The following is a 17918-nucleotide window of genomic DNA, read 5'->3' on the forward strand; positions in this document are numbered from 1 at the left end:
CAAAACATGAATAGTAATCTTTCAAATAGGTGACATGTCATTTTACTGAAAAAAAATGTTTCAAATGGCTCTAAGCACTATGGGACTTAACATCTGAGGTCATCAGCCCCCTAGACTTAGAACTACTTAAACCTAAGGACATCACACACACCCGAGCCCGAGGCAGGATTCGAACCTGCGACCGTACCAGCAGCGCGGTTCCGGACTGAAGCGCCTAGAACCGCTCCACCACACTGGCCGGCCATTTTACTGAAAGTGAGTTTTATAGAACAGTTTGTACATGGTCGTCACATTGAAATGACCATTTTCTGTGTGAGCTTATTTATTTTTAATAAACAATACATCGTTTTTCTACTTCCAGTAACATGCTCCCATCTGAGTCTAGGAGTAACTGTTCCTATCCATTTGCCATGTTCCATATGTTTTGTACTGTTAGATAAAAATAATACAGTTACTCGTAATTTAGACATCAAATAGCATGGAACACTTCATTTGAGAGTCAAAAGTCATGTTCCAGGCATACAGTTTAACAGACGTTACAGCCCTCATTTCGTACCTGTACAAATTCGTATACATCTGTACTGTAATGTCTGACACTATGAGCAGAAGACGATACAAGTTTTGTAGTGCAAGACAATGTTAATGTTACAGAATGGAGCCACTATAATGTTTGGGAGAGTTTTAGGGCAAAGAAATCCTCACTTCCTACGTATATGAATGTTTATCACTACTTTTCAGTATGCTGTTCCATCTAAGTGCTATGTAGTTTCCACTGTCTGACAGCAGAACATGACAAATGTTTTGAACTCAAGATGAAGTTAATAGCCTACGTGTGGTCACTATAACGTTTTAGTTCACTCTGATATCGGTTTTAGAGTTGGTTTCCGACGAACTTAACTGTGGAAATAACACGGCTTACTTTATTAATTCTAGTCCGTAATTGCCTTTCGGCTTTTTGTTAGATGAGGAGTAATGCCCATGTGTGTCTCGCAAGGTGGCATGTGTATATATTACACCATGCCAAGAGACAAATGCACTGAATGTCTTGTCAGGAAAAGAAAAACGCTTAGTCAGTGAGCTCACTCTTATCGATACCTGGCTGCCCGCCTTGTGAACTTGACTAATATCGCAGAACAATTTATATGTGAAAAATAAATTATCTGATGCTCCATTATATTTTAAACCATCTATGTTACAGAAACCAAACTTCGCCCATGTGTATGTGCTGTTACACGTAATTTAACGGATTAATTGTTTTGAACATGGCGCAAAAATTCACACTGTTTAGTTACTTTAGCACATCCAAAAATGGTTCAAATGGCTCTGAGCACCATGGGACTCAACTTCTGAGGTCATCAGTCCCCTAGAACATAGAACTACTTAAACCTAACTAACCTAAGGGTATCACACACATCCATGCGCGAGGCAGGATTCGAACCTGCGACCGAAGCGGTCGCGCGGCTCCAGACTGTAGCGCCTAGAATCGCTCGGTCACCCCGGCCGGCCCGAGCGCTGTTGGCAAGCGGCGTGCACTCAGCCCTTGTGAGGCAAACTGAGGAGCTACTTGATTGAGAAGTAGGTGCCCCGGTCTCGGAAACTGACATAAGGCCGGGAGAGCGGTGTGCTGACCACATGCCACTCCAAAACCGCATCCAGTGACACCTATGGGCTGAGGTTGACACGGCTACCGGTCGGTACCGTTCGGTCTTCATGGCCTGTTAGGGATGAGTTTAGTTTTTTAAAATTTAAAGTTCCCTCCGTTCACTGTTTACAATTTGAAAATTTACCACCATGTGTCAACTCGAATTTTTGAATTTACCACCGCCTTGATGATGTCATTGGTAATGACATGAGGTAATTGACGATGATGGTGATTATGATGATGGCTGATGATGATGGTGATGGGATGATGATGATGTCATTGCTGACATGTAGGGAACCCGCACTAACACTCGAATTTTGCATGGTAAAGTGGTCGCCATCTTGGATAGTGACGTCAGAGGTATCGCGTACTTCATTACCACATTTAAGTGTAAAGGACGCCAGGATCGCCATAGCTTTGCCATTTCTGTGTTCTCATAGCTTAACGCACGGAGAAAATTTTATACAAATTCATGTTTGTCAGTCGAGAATAAAGTCCAGTTTTGCTAAGTACATTAACAGAAGAAACAGAGAAACTAATACACGAAATGAAAAATAATGAAACTTGATGGATATGTGGCACGGCTACCAACTTGTTGAAACCGTATGGGAGAAGTCTTAACGTCCACACTGGTACTGAAGGTCGTCTGATGTTGCTGTGTCCACGTGACGTGGTAAGATAAGCATATTAGTGGAACAGAGACAAATGAGGAATCATTCTAGTGTTGAGATGGGTCACAAATGGGGACTCCACTGACATTAGGGACTTTTGAATTTTGATGAGGATTTAGTCCACAGCCTCAGACTGAATAAGGACTTGACGCATTTGTCTGTTAAAAACGTTTCTTATTTCCACTGAATTTTTCACAGGCAGTTATTGTCAAGCATTCTGAAAGCAAATAGTAAGAAAGTATATGTTAGGGTTAAAAACTGAGCAGCAGGCGTTTAAGTCTCATAACTTATGATAATAATGTGCTACGTTGAAATCCACTATACAACATTAAGTTGTGACATACTGGAATAGAGTTCTCAGTAGTCTGAAACCAATCCATATCGTGGTATAAGTACACACAGTATTTTACATACCATATGAATACATGCCATGTTGCTGAAATAATACAATTACAACAAACAACTAGAATGAAAGTAAAAGAAAAATCCACCGTACACTCTGAAGAACAATGCTTGTGTAGTCAACATGTAGCATGGATTACAATGGCGATAAGATGATAAAGCTGTAAACATAAAAACAGTGTGAGCTTGAGAATGCAGCGATGTTATTACGTGGAGTCAATACTAAATGTATTGTTGAACGCGTATGTACCAAGGCCATATAGGAAAGATGTACTGTATATACAAGGGTTCGAACTTTAATAGTGGCAGCTTCTTCTTCTTTCGAATAACCCATTTGGAGGGTACAATGAATCAACTTTGGCCACTCTTCATTGGATTTCCTTAGTTTCCAAATTTCCTTTATCCTTGTAGAGTGTTGTTCCCTTTCTTCCTGAGTCCACTCTCGTCCAGTTGTTTTCTTTTCCTCCTGAAATTCTGCCTTTTGAACTGCCTTTCCGAAATGTGTTCTGTTTTCAATTGTGTCTATTGTAGTTCCAGAGTTTTCCATGTCCTTTTCAGTCTCTATGAACCATGCGGGCTTGGATTTATAGCTATTGAGTAATGTGAATATCCGCTTGGTTAGTCTGTTGTTACCCATTCTGCATATATGTCCAAAAACTGTAGTCTTCTCTTCCTCATTAAATCAGTTAGTTTTTCAGTTTTCAAGTATAGCTCTCTGTTTGGTCTTAACCTGTATTCAGAATTATCATTTCTTTTAGCTCCCAGTACTTTCCTTAAAATTCTTCTGTCGACCTTCTCTAGTTCCTCAAGGTCTCCATTTCTTGTTAGTTCAAGTTTTTCTGCCGCATACAGAGCTTCAGGTCTGGCCACTGTTTGGTAGTGCCTTAATTTCGTGTTCGAGGACAAGGATTTTTTGTTATAAACGTTTTTGGTCACATGAAACACTCTTTCCATTATGTGCACTCTAGTTTCTATAGCTGTTTTTTCTTTTGTATTGTACGTAATCCACTCTCCTAGGTATTTAAAGGAATCTGTTTTGTGTATTGTATTGCTGTAAACTGCAATATTTTGAGGAGCATCACAGATGTTTGTCATGAACTTTGTTTTTTCAAAGGAATTTGTAGTCCTACTTTGGCTGCTTGTTTTTGCAATTCTCTTATTTGTTCTTGGGCATTATCTAGCGAATCTGTAATCAATGCCATGTGATTTTAGAAGGCTGAACAGTCGACAGTGATCTTGTTTGGATTTCTTTCTAGTTGAATCCCTTTAGTATTGATGGCCTTACTCCATTCTCGAACTAGCTTTTCTAACACACAGTTGGAAGGCAGAGGTGACAAACCATCTCCCTGTCGGAGATCTGACTTTATTTCAAACGATTTTGAGAGCTCTCCCCTAAATTTTGCTTCCAATTTTGTATTTTTCAAAGTTGCTGTAATTAATTCAGTTATTTTAGAATCGCGTCCCATTTCTTGTAAGATATCAAGTAGTGTAATTCTGTCAACTGAATCACAGGCTTTTTTTAAAATCCCCAAAAGTAATTACATATTTCTCATTTCTATTATGTTGTCTAAGTTTAATATTTGTTCTGCACATGACCTTCACTTCCTAAATCCAGCCTGATACTCTCCTAGCTATTTGTCAAGTATTTCTTCTGCTCTTCATAAAAGCGCCTTAGACAAGAGGTCACTGGTAAGGAGATTCCACTATCATTGCAAGGGTCTCTCATCTTTCCTTTTTTATGTAGTGCATGTATTAGTGCAGATGTCCATTCTCATGGTAAGCTGTGTGTTGTCCAGATTTCTTTGAGTATTTCTGATAGACATTGTATCATGTTGTCACTAGAGTACTTCCATAGTTCACCAACTATATTATCCTCTAGAGGTGATTTATTATTTTTAAGGTCTTTTATGATTTCTTTTATTTCTTCTGTGGTTGGCAGCTTTGAGTCCGGTGGTGTTGGGTTTAGAATATCGAAATTAAATTTTTCTTTCAGTGAATCACACTTACGTAGTTCTTCAAAGTATTCGGAAAGTATTCTAAAGTTCTCTATGTTATTGTATGCCATTTTCTGCGTTTTTGGGTCCGTGAAAAATAGACTAGATGGAGTGTATTTCTTTAAGCTACTTTTCAAAGTTTTCTAAAAGTCTCTAGCATTGTTCTGTTTGAAGTTGGAGTCTACTGATGCTAGTTGGTCTTTCCTGTATTGTACTTTGATCTTTTTAAGGCCTTTTGATGCTTGCTTCCGGACTTCTTTTAGGGAGCTCCTATTTTCATCATTTTTATTTGCATTCCATATGTTCCAAGCTCGTTGTCTTGTTAGGATTAGTTCGTCACACTCATCATTCCACCAGGCATGTCTCCATTTTTTGGTAAGGAGAATGGTTTCTTCTGCTGTCTGTACTACGAAGTTGTTCCCATGTTTTAGGTGTTCTCTTTTCCAAAAGTGTCCTGAAATTATCTTCCTTAATTAATTTCTGAGTGTCAAACTTTTTAGGTTGTTATTAGAACTTTCTTTTATATAGTGGCCTAATTTTGACGATTGATAAATAGTGATCTGAATCTAAACCTGCTCTCTTAGCAACTTTTACATTGAGTATCTCTGATGTAGACTGTCTGCTGCCCACAGACTGGATTCGGGTATATCCACGTTGTTTATTCCCTAGGGAGCTTTTTGAAAAGTGTAGACTTTAGACATATGTCATGTTCTCTGCATAAACTAATAAGTCTTTCTCCGTTTGCGTTGGTTCTTTTAAGTGCAGAGAAATGGCCTACAGTGGATCGGTGATGAAATTCTTTGCCGATTTGAGCATTACAGTCTCCCAGCAATATTAATGTGTTTTTGGATGAAATCTGGTCTAAGGTGTTTGACATTTCCTGCCAAAAAAATTCTGTTTGTTCTTTTAGTGTTCTGATTTTCTCATTTATTGGTGCATGTGTATTTACAATGGTATACAGTTTGTTTACTGATTTGAAGGCTAATGTTGAAAGTCTTTCATTGATAGATTTAAATTCTACTATTGAGTTTCATATATTTTTCTTTACAATGAATCCTGTTCCAAATTAAGTACATTCTTCATAACTCTTTTTCCAGGCTTCTCTTTAAAGATTCTGAATCCCTCTGAATCAAATGAATGTTCATCAGTATACCTTGTTTCTTGGAGTGCTGTTATCATTATATTTGTCTGTTTTATAAAATTTATTAACGTTTTAAGTTTTCCTGTTTTTATAATTGAGTTTACGTTGAAAGTTGCCAAATAGTTTATATTTTTGCCTTTAATTTTATTTGTTGCTTGCTTAAGGCAGGTTTCAGGATGCTTCGATTCACCCTTCGCACATTGTTATAGGCCACCATAATCCGAATGCCCACTTTTAATTTCTTCACAAATTGGAGATTGGTTACTCCCTGGGGTAAAATCTCTTACAAGGTGTGTATCCATTGTTGATTGTTCGCTAGGTTAGGGGAACAAGTCCCCTAAGTATTCTACTCCAGGTTGTTAGCTCCGAGGAATGGTTTCCAGCCGCACCACTGGTGGACAGACGCTGACCACTTAGCCGCTTGTTTCAAGACAGGCGCCAAGTGGATTTCTTTTATTTGGTTGTCTCTTCCGCTAGTTCCACCGTACCGAAAACAATTCCCTCCGCCCTCACTACCATTGAGGTCTTCACTGTAGTCGTTGCAAGGGCCGGTGAACCTTGGATTTTTAACGAGGTTGTTACTCCTCCCCCTCCTCCTTCCTCACCTGTTCTATGATGAGGCCCCGAGATTGGGACCGGTGCACCGGAGTTAAATATTGGCAACTATTTATTTACAGCTCGTACGAAATAGATACGTGTTTCAAAGTTTTACTAACGTTGGAAGTAGTCACCAGCATAGTGTATAACCCATTGCCAGCGATGTGAGTGTCGTAGGATACTCTTAGCATTACCAATTGTGTTGACAATTCGAGCGGCGCGGTCTATTGCCCGACGAATTTGTAGCAATTCTGAAGCGAATGCCGTGAAGTGTTTCCTTCAGTTTATAAATCGAGTTGAACTTACGAGGGCTTAAGTCAGGGGAGTGCGGTAGGTGGTACAGCACTTAGCAGCCCCATTACTCAAACAAATGAGTAACATTTTGCATTTTACGTGCTTGAACAATGTCCTGCAAAATAATTGCCAGGTCTTGCAGAAAGAGTCATCACTTCTGTCTCTAAGCTGGTCGCAGGTTGTGTTCCTAAAATGAACAGCATAAGATTTGTGGTAAGATTTAAAGGGACCAAACTGCTTAGGCCATCGGTCCCTAAATTAACACACTACTTAATCTAACTTAAACTAACTTACTCTATGGACAACACACACACACACACACACACACACACCCATGCCCGAGGGGGGACTCGAACCTCCGACGGGGAGAGCAGCGCGGACTGTGACAAGACGGTAAAGTAAAAGTGGGAAATACTTACATACATAAGTGCATGTATATCTATTGAAAACTGTCACATGATATGGTAAACCTTAAGTAACTTGCCTAGTCAAAGGGAACAATATCTTAGAACACGAGTCACATACATAAAGCGGCCAAATACCATCTCACAATAGTGTGATACCATGCAAGTGATGCAGAAACGAACACATACTTAGGAAGGATAAAACATGAATTAGCTAGTAACATATGTTGCATGGCACAGAATGCCTGCCAAGACCAACAGGGCACAAGTTCCAACTATAAAAGCACCATTCTGTAGTCTCAAGCTCACACTCTTTGAATGTTTATATTTTTGTCATTTTACCACTATTGTAATCAATACACAACGTTGGTTACACGAGCTGTGTACTTCGGTATTTGTTGTGGAAGCTGATTTTTCGTTGGGATGTTACATATCATGCATATAACTCGATAGACTTTCCCACTTCGCTGACACAAGTTGCAACCCTGTGTCGCTATAGGGCTCCAAACTGTAGCGTGTAACATGGCGGCGCATAACGTAACATTGGGAACCCTCTCCTTCAGCATGATAATGCCAGACCAAACACGAGCGGTGCGGCATCTGCAACAATCCGATGCCTTGTTTCACTGTCACCGACCACCCTCCATGGAGTCCCGACCTAGCCTCGTCTGATTTTCATCAGTTTCATAAACTTGAAGAACACCTTCGAGAACTTTACTTTGACAGGCTGAGGCTCTGTCAATGAAGCCAAATATCCCACAGTGATGGTATCGACAAACCGGTCTCTCGTTGGGAGAAATGATTTCGCTGTCAGGATGACTATGTTGGGAGATAAACAAATAATCATGAAAATTCAATGTTAATGAATTTTGTTTTATTTAAAAAGCTTTAAGAGTTTTCATACACAAAATTCTAAGGCATTATTTTTATAGGCGCCCTCATATTAGCTTCATGGTGTATGCTCACATGGTATGTGGAACAGTGGCTAGATTTATACTACTGGAAACTATGTTAGTGTTGTAGTGGGAGTTTCAACATCCCTCGTAAGCAGCCTAATGTCTACAGTTTTAAAGGCTTGTTACTTAATTTTTAAATATGACGTATTTTTTATGTAGTAACTGCTTCTAGACTGCTTGCTTATGGCTATGTCTCGAAATAACAACCACAATGTACATCAATTTTAGCAATCAAATGCGGAATAACTTCATTCATTAAGCGACTTTCACACAGGGCAAGACGCTATGGCTTGGCAGGTGGAAACGAGAACCTCACAAACAGCAAAGCTGGTGCGCTGTTCGCTAGCTACTGTCGAGAGTATCTATCGAAAGTGGCTGATGGATGGTAAATCGCCAGTAGGCGATATGGTTTTGGACGTCCACCTCGTATCACAGAACGTGGAGGTCGTAGGCTTGCCCGCTCTGTAAAGCAGTGTAAGCCGCGATCTGTGACAGATTTGGCCAACTACACCGTTAGTTGCGACTGCATTGAGAAGACTGGATCCTGGATCAATGGCAACGAGTCATCTGGTCGGATGAATCATTTTTCCTTTTATACCACGCTGACAGTCGTGTTCGGAGTCGTCGAAATACAGGCGAAAGGCTCCTAGCAACATGCACAAGCCCCACGGACGCAGGCGGTTGGGACCAGTGTTATACTCTGGGGGACTTTTACCTGGGCTTTCATGAGAGTTGTAGTAGTAATCGACGGCAAAATGACAGCTGTGGAGTGTGTAAACGTTATTGCGGACCATCTGTATCTCTTCATTCTTTTTTATCATAGAATGAAGGCTTTCACGGCAGGTGTTGTCATCACTTAACACTTCCGGGCTGAGATGCCGTGGTCCATACATAAGACTCTCACCTGACGTTTCGCCCTCGACTGCGGAAGGCATCCTCCGAGGACAATCGGAGAGTCTTATGTACGGACCATGGCATGTCAGCTCGGAAGTGTTAAGTGATGGTCTTCATTCTTTTGTTTTGTCCTGTGGCTATGGATATTTCAAATGGTTCAAATGGCTCTGAGCACTATGGGACTTAACATCTGAGGTCATCAGTCCCCCAGAACTTATAACTACTTAAACCTAACTAACCTAAGGACATCACACACATCCATGCCCGAGGCAGGATTCGAACCTGCGAAAGTGGCGGTCGCGCGGTTCTAGGCTGAAGCGCCTAGAACCGCTCAGTCAGAGCGGCCAGCGATGGATGTTTCCAGAAGAAAAACTGCCAGAGTCCTAATGCTAGAATCGTGCCATAGTGGTTTGACGAATACGATAATGAACTCACGTCTATATTTTGGCCACCAAACTCGCCTGATCTGAGCCTGATGGAACACTTTTGGGGTGCTAACGGAAGCTAGCTCCGCGCCCATAAACCCCCTGCCAGTAATGTACAGGGAATTGCGTGACCTGTGCATATACATCTGGCACCACATACGTCTGGGAATCTATCAAGGACTTTTCAAAACCGTGGCACGTAGACTCGCTGCTGCATTGCGCTTAAAAGGCGGACCAACACGCTAGCAAGCAGATGTTCATAATCCTGTGGCTCATCAGTGTATATCACTGTAAGCCATTCAATGCCTAATAAACTATCAGTAAGCGCAGTGAAACCTCTCGGTTACCTGTTTTCCACAATTTTTTTCGAAATTCTTGGTCTAGAGATTTGAAGCTCAGGAGGCAGACCATCAGTTTATACTTCAGGCAAGTTTGATAGAAGAGACATTGCTCCTAAGAGATTTTGAACATTAATTCATTGCGTAAATCTGTAAAGGAAAAAGATATAGATCATGTGAATTAGCTTTCAAATACCATACAGTGTAATTTTTTGTAGAACACACAGTTAAAAATTACATATAGAGAGAAGTTAATTGATCACACAATCATAGACCGAAGTGATAGAGAAAGGTAAGTTCCTAGGCGTAACATCTGAACCTTTTTATATTTAAACATGAGATCAACACAAAGACAGAGTTTCTCTGCTGCTGTTAGGCATAGCACTAGAAATGTAATCAAGATTGGACATAAGAATTAAGAAGTATAGCCATTGGAAGAGTTCATAAATCTAAAACTTATTCGTCGTTAGTAGGTATTCTAGCAAACTTTACTAACAGCAGAGAAGACGCTATTACTTCTCCTGAAAAGTCATGAACTCATCGCCAAAGACTGACTTCAGATCTTGTAAATAAAATCATAACACAGGGAAGGACCACCACAACACTTGAGTAGGCAACCATTAATAACTCTGGTCTACAAGAAGACAATTTACTACTCAAATCTGAATACCAGGGAGGAACCATCCCAATCTCAGGATTAATCTTGAAGCTAGTAAAACGCGGACAACTAAATTAAAGAAACCTACGAAATCAAGCCGAACAGATAGAACAACAAAAATCACATCTCACAATACAATACCAGACTGATGAGTATTATTCACAGGAATACTTGACCACTGGAGACAAATCGTTTCTTAAATACGTAGGGAAAAAAGAAAAAGAAGAACGCTAAAAATAATTTTTGTCCAAGTCTTCACTGAGAGATTCTGGATGAATAGGAAATGCGACTAACAGTAGCAAATTTATTAGAAAATATCTGACGATCTCAGGAAGAGGTGATTGAAGTCTTATAACTGGATTATTGGAACAAATCGTTCGAGACTGACCAAACGAAATCAGCATTTGTTTCGCTGTCGATCTAAATTACGATCAGTGGGTCACATGAGACTGAAAGTCACCTTCAGGAATCAACATAGGAAAGGCACATTATACACCACTCAATTAAATTTGGAATTCAATTCACAGTCATCGATTTGCGTCGAAAGCAAAGACTACATTCAATAAATCCTAAACGAAAGAAATTATACATTATTTCGGTCTGAATATGAAGAGACTTTTGGAGGAAGGGAGTACTACAGCTTCTTAAACACATGATGGTCAGAAACAGTCTGGAAAGCTTTTAAGCGTGCTGCAGGAAGGATTTGCTGAGAAATAACTACCCAGAAAAAAATTTGATATCTCGCTCCATTTCCGAGCTGTTTTTCATTGAAGTTAGCCAATCAGATCGTGCGCGCACAAATTCAAGCACTTGCATGCGCTAAAATGCAGTAATGCACAGACAGCTATGGGTGAATGAGTAATCACATGCTGTAATATTCATTATCAGTTATGATTTGCCTTTTTTGAAGTGATAAAATTAAGCTAGGTAAGCAAAAGCTACGTGTGTTCGGTTTGAAGAAATCAAATGAGGAATACGTTTGGCGACACTGCCTCTGCCACGCGAGCGCGACTACTTGACTGGTTAACTTCAATGTTAAATAACTCGAAAACGACGCAACGTGCCGAATTGTTTTTAATAACCGCTTCTCAGCACAAACTCCCCTAAAACACCCTTACAAGCTTTTCAGACAGTATCTGACCGCTTTGTATATTCGCATCCCTAAGTTGTGCATAATGACATAAACAAGTGAAACTTAAGACGTTTAGGAAACGGAAAACTGGTTGCAAAAGTGTTAGTGTAATGACAAAATGCACATGAAAATAAGTACAATGAGGGGATGACAACAATAACTTGATGAAATTAGTGGAGGCAGCACAAGAATTGGCCTACCAACAATATTAAAAAATATCAGATTTTAACTTTGGGTGTATTGAAACAATACCCTCATTAAATATACTAACCAAATTATAATTAACAACAGAAAATTTTCGGTGGAATTTCATTCCGTGCTACGAAAGTTTTGCCGCCTCACTTTCCGTAACACAGAATGTGCTACGCTAATACCTCACTGATATCTAACGATCACCGACCATGCAACAGCGTCATCGGCTGTCTGCTGTCCCGCGATGGGAGCTCATTCGTTCCAACAGACGCGAGAAAGATCAAAAATGGCTCTGAGCACTATGGGACTTAACATCTGAGTTCATCAGTCCCCTAGAACTTAGAACTACTTAAAACCTAACTAACACACATCCATGCCCGAGGCAGGATTCGAACCTGCGACGGTAGCGGTCGCGCGGTTCCAACTGAAGCGCCCAGACGCGAGAAAGTGTCTTACATATTTACAGAGACTGGGTAACAAAGGAAGAGCGTAGGTGATAGCGAGAGGGCGAATTTCAGCGAACGCTTCAATGGCACACAGCATTCATTGTCCAGGCGGATGAAACTGTCTTCCCGTTACCATTCATTAAAGTTCCATCGGCAATCGGGAGCAAAAACCAGGCCACAGAGGTATATTTTACAACAGCTACTGGACTGAAAAGTAGACCTTTCACCACCACCGCAGAGGGCTAAATGAATTTGCTCTTTGCAACCAGAAGCTTGTTCCATCTACTTAACATCAACGGCACATTTCGATATTTCGCAACACATCGCTTTGTAATCCTCACTCTTTATGAAGTAGATTATGAATATCCTAATGGGATTAAACTATCTGCGCCACGAACTCAAATGTCTGCAGAAAGCCAATTGAAGTGTGAAGTTACGAGTCACCCGTGAAGCTTGCTCGGCCTGTTCCGTAACGTTTAAGACACAAATCTCGTACTCTACAGGACTAGAATGCATATCTCCGTTCAGCCATCGTAATTTAGATATTCCCTGTTATGTAAATGCGTACACATGGATGCCGAGATGATACCAAAACTTACTTTTCCACTTTCTATCCAACTAAGTTACTACTCTTGCTACTGTTTCCTCGATGTCGATAAGAATAACTTACGCCATCATTCCTCTTTTTTAAGCAGGTCACTTGTATAGCTGTGCAAGATCGAAATGCCAACATCCTGAAATTGTTGAGGACCTCGTAATAATATTTACATTGTCACATAAACGCATTACAGCGAGCACGGCACTGGAAATTTTGCGATAGTATTCGTATTCCAGGTTGCTGCCAGTCGCGTGCGCCTAAGGTAATTGATGTAGCCGGTCGGCAAGTTGTCCTGCCATCTACGTTCTTTCCAATAGAACTAGCAAGACCAGGAGAAGCAACAAGATATGGAAGTGTCGTTATAGCAAGCGAACGGTATATGATTCGGTATCTCACCATCTCTAAAGCGCTCTGTCTAGCAGTTTCTCTCTCTCTCTCTCTCTCTCTCTCACACACACACACACAAATATGCAAATAAATCCAATTCACATTACCAGCTTTTGTCCTAAGTAGAAAGGATCACCTCAGCGACACTTGACGGTTAGTTTTACCACATAGAAACCCTGTTTTTATAATAAAGATGCTGCTTTGTACCTACACTGTAAACTGACAGTGTCCTGGTAGTTTTTTCTGACATAAACTGCCACAATGTTGATGGTGTTTGCTCAGCTTTTTGCGGAAAGGGATCTTTTATATTTAACTATGTGATGTTGAAGCGAACTTCCCTTCCTTTTACGTTGTGTAATAATTCAAGGTCACCGGAGTTCTCTTTTATAGAATGTTTCTTTAATGTATCACAACGGTTCACTGACAGCTTGTGCTACGATATAGACGCGTTCAAAAACAGTGCAAGGAACGCTCCATTACAACTGCTCAATAACGTCAGATATTTGATTGTTTAACTTCAGATGTGAACTAAAGAAAGAGCTATGAGAAATAAAATTTCGCTACTAAACCGTCTTATACTATTATGTGACTACTTATAACGATGATCACTCATTGTTATCGCATCCACAAAGCTATGGTTTAAATGCCCACAGAAACTTTAACTGTAAGTAGTACTGCATTCTAACATAAACCACTTAGATGAAGATCATTTACATTTTCTGTAACAGTCAATAATATTCTACAGATGAGGAAAAATCGAAAAATGCTGGTTATGAAGTCGAGACCCTCTCGTTCTAGATACGAATTCATAAAAATAAAACTACGACGATTTGCAGAACTGCTGATAACTACTGTCTTTGTTTAGTGATGTCCTTATTGAACGCCATGAGTAGTCGTATTTAAGTCATTGAGTAGTTAAGAAGCTGTCAAAGTAAAATACCCGCCATCTGCTTAAAACTGTAGTTGATCGTAGCTATCGGCTGTGGTACTTAAGTTTCTATGTCAGCATAGTACCTTTTGTATTCATATATCCTCTAATATTGGAGCACTTGGTTTTGAGTGGATACTAACAGCGATGATTTCGCTCACAGAAGCCTGTGAGATTCTAGTTGATATGTTCAGTTTCTGTCGTATAACATGATCTAGTAGTTCAAACACATACATCCTTCCTACTTGTTGCTGCATTGCTTAATATAACTGCGTACACAATGTAAAATAGCTTCCATGTGACGTAAATATATATTTGTATTTAGCAACACTGTTTCTGGTGTAGGCATACGGATCTGTGATCACCACACCACGTATTGTGATCTTCGTCGGTTACACACGTCCTGGAATGATGTCTCCTGCAGCGTCCTCTAGCGTTAATATCAACTCTAGAAACTAGCTTCCGAGGCAGTTCAAGAATATTTGTGGAATTGTCTGATATGAGGACTCCTGTGATCTTTTACTGAGTAATTGCATTTCCTCAGTACTCAAACAAAAGTTTTTACAAAATGTTACTTCTACTCCTTCTCCCACTTATGCTCTGTGCCACTGATAACACACTGGCTTATGTGATTTGAATACAACGCCGCAAGAATACTTTGAGCAAGATTTTAGGGATCATCCTGATGCAAAAGCTGGAACAAATGACGCGTTATTCGCGGTGGTCCTATTCCTTGACCAGAAAGCTTACCAGACGTAACACTGATGGGCTTATCCAATTTCCGAAACTCGTAGAGTTTGCACGACAGTCGATAGTGCGTTCCTGCAGTCTCTCGTGATCATGTTAACATCATTATAAAGAGCTGCTTTAAATAAACAAATTTGTATTATAACGAAACATGTATTGAATAACGGAATGCGTTATGCTTCAAAGCTGTTTTGATAGGTATGTCAGTTTTTGTGTATGTCTTGGTTACCGGTCTTGTGTATCTCATACTGCAGTGAACAGAACTTGATGAAAAATTAATTGATGTTATTAAAACCAAAAAACGTCAGTAAAGACCACAGAGACGTTCCATGCCGTGAAGCTTTATGTGCTTGGGGTCGATAAAATTAAAATTTCAGTCCCCATTCAGTGTTACCACAAATCCAACATTTTGATTTCTTGAATAACATATGATTAATTAAAATGGCTGCAGTCCATTCAAGAAGTCTTGTCCAAGAGTCCTATGTGTCATGTAAATATCAATAAGTCAAACCATTTATTCATACTATAATATTTATTTCGTAAACACGGAAATCAAGGCTCTCACAGTAACAACGGCCATACATTCACACCGTTACCTACCTACTTTTGGATAGCTTTCTCAGAAATAAAAGTATTGTAGCTGTACTCTAGCTACCCCAACGTCAATTGACTCTGAACTGTTATTCGACCTCTCTCTGAAATGTATTTGCAGACTCTCCCAAATATTTTAACGACTGTAAGGTGACAAAAACAAAGTATAAATACACTCTTTGTAGTAGAACTGAGCTACCTAAAGGCTAGCGCTATTTTGATTTATATTATTATTAGATTAAAAAAGTTTTCCCTTTGTATATTGAATTAGTTAATACTTGATTCCACTATTCCCGTTCTGTCATATTAGCAGAGTAAAAGAAATGTAATCTTCATGAAATTTGAAAGAACTGCGAACTGATATGTAAAATATCACATCTTAAATAAATTTTCGTGCTGCTGCGAAAACTGGTCTTATATTTTGTGAATCTGTAATATTTCCGAAGTTGTGGAGAATTTAATATTGTGGTTAATTTTTTAGTGATATTAATTCAACTGATGCGTTTGTGTTACGGCTGTATGTGTTAAAACATAATCTTTTGTCCTCCAGCATTGGTTGAATGAACTTTGGTTTTGTAATCATCCGCTTAACTGAATTTTAATATTGCGCCGCAACTTCCTTTGTCAATACAAGACCCTAATCTGGAATAAGCTAAATCAGTAGGTCCTTTATGAAACATATCGTACAGATCGGGACGTGATCCTTGCAGTGGCGTGTGTACTGGGCTGTTAGCATATCAGGATGGAGTACAGTTCCCTCACCAGGACGTGGGTGCAGTGGTGGTGGTGGTGGTGGTGGTGGCGGTGGCGGCTGCTTGAGTCTTACGGCGGATGGTCAGCAAAACATCTTTGGTTAAGCAAGTACTTTATTCAAAACAATTCCGAGGACAGAACAGTAGCTGCAGAGGAGGTCGGTAGCCTCTGTGACAGTCGAACACGGTCGCTGGAAAGTGCCGGTGGCAGCGGGAGTCTTTTAGGAAGGCGGCGCGTGCTGGTGGCGGAGCGAGCTGGTATGAGCGCAGCCGTAGAGAGTTGATGCAAGATGGTGCGTTGTCTATGACAGACACGGAAAACAGTCCTGGCTGCTTTACCGCTCCCACAATGGCAGTATACGCCACACTGGATCGGGCGGTGCTAACCAGAGGCTTCCGGCATTGCCCACGGGCCAGCGGACAGTGATAGAGCAGCTGGGCAGGTAGCTTGCCCAGGCTCGAATCCATGGTTCACTAGGGTGGCGGCCATCAGCGGAAAATAGTCACTCGACGACTGACTCGACAGAGTCTACAACTATCGACAATAAAGCCTGCCAGCAGCAGCTAGCTACGTCATCCTGGACTCCTAGCAGTCTTCTCCTCATGGTTATCGGCCTGCTTCACGGCGTCGCTGGGCATGCTATGCACATCTGGATACTACTGAGCACAGTCTGAGAAAGAGGGTCCTATATAGGTGTTATGTATGCAAGCCGGCTGACTGGTGTTTTCGAATGGCAGCACTTACAGCCCAGAAACCATAACAGGTTGGAGTACCCGGACGCCTCTGCTTGTCTTCATTTTGCACAGGTTTTCCTGTCTTGTCAGCTCCTTCAGAAGCCATGTCGGAGCAGTAAGATGTCACAGCCTCGGCTTTTAGAGATGCTGGCTGGCGTATTACGCAGCATCAGCATACTGAATGAGTGCTCTTGCGTCCTGAAAACATTCTCCTGCTCCATAGCACCTGATTGTCAGACTACCCGCATTTGTCCCTCTATGATGTTGTGCTGCATTGCTGATCGAAACAGAAGCAGTACCTAATCCTTCAAGTGATACCTTCATGGTACCAAAATATGGGGTCATGAATTTAACTGACTTCAACATCCGAAATATGCACTTCCCTCAGGAATTCCAAAATAGAATTCCAGAAGTATTTTGTGGTGTCTATGAAATCAGCAACCAATCAGCAATGTTGTGCTGATGTTACAACCATGTGTTATGTACAAAGAAATGGAAGTTATGTCATAAAAATTTGGGTTAGGGTCAAAAAGAGTTTGCTATTAGGTGTCTTTATTGACTTTGCTTTAATAATAATCAGTAACTGATTACGAAACTATATCTCCGTGTCTACCTAGCTTCTGGATACCATGAGCTAACTGTATCAAATCAATTTGCTAACGACCACAGGAAATTTATCAGTAGAGTTCATATCATTCCTTTATATCATATTAGCTTGAAGAATATTATTTTGCTACTTTCATCTCACTAATTAAAATGGTTCAAATGGCTCTGAGCACTTGGGACTTAACATCTGAGGTCATCAGTCTCCTAGAACTTAGAACTACTTAAACCTAACTAACCTAATGACATCACACACATCCATGCTCGAGGCAGGATTCGAACCTCCGACCGTAGCGGTCGCGCGGTTCCACACTGAAGCGCCTAGAACCGCTCGGCCACCAGGGCCGGCTCTCAATAATTGATCCGAGCTAGGTAATGCAGTGGTATTCAC

Source organism: Schistocerca americana, chromosome X (genome assembly GCF_021461395.2).
Source record: "Schistocerca americana isolate TAMUIC-IGC-003095 chromosome X, iqSchAmer2.1, whole genome shotgun sequence".
Classification (NCBI taxonomy): domain Eukaryota; kingdom Metazoa; phylum Arthropoda; class Insecta; order Orthoptera; family Acrididae; genus Schistocerca; species Schistocerca americana.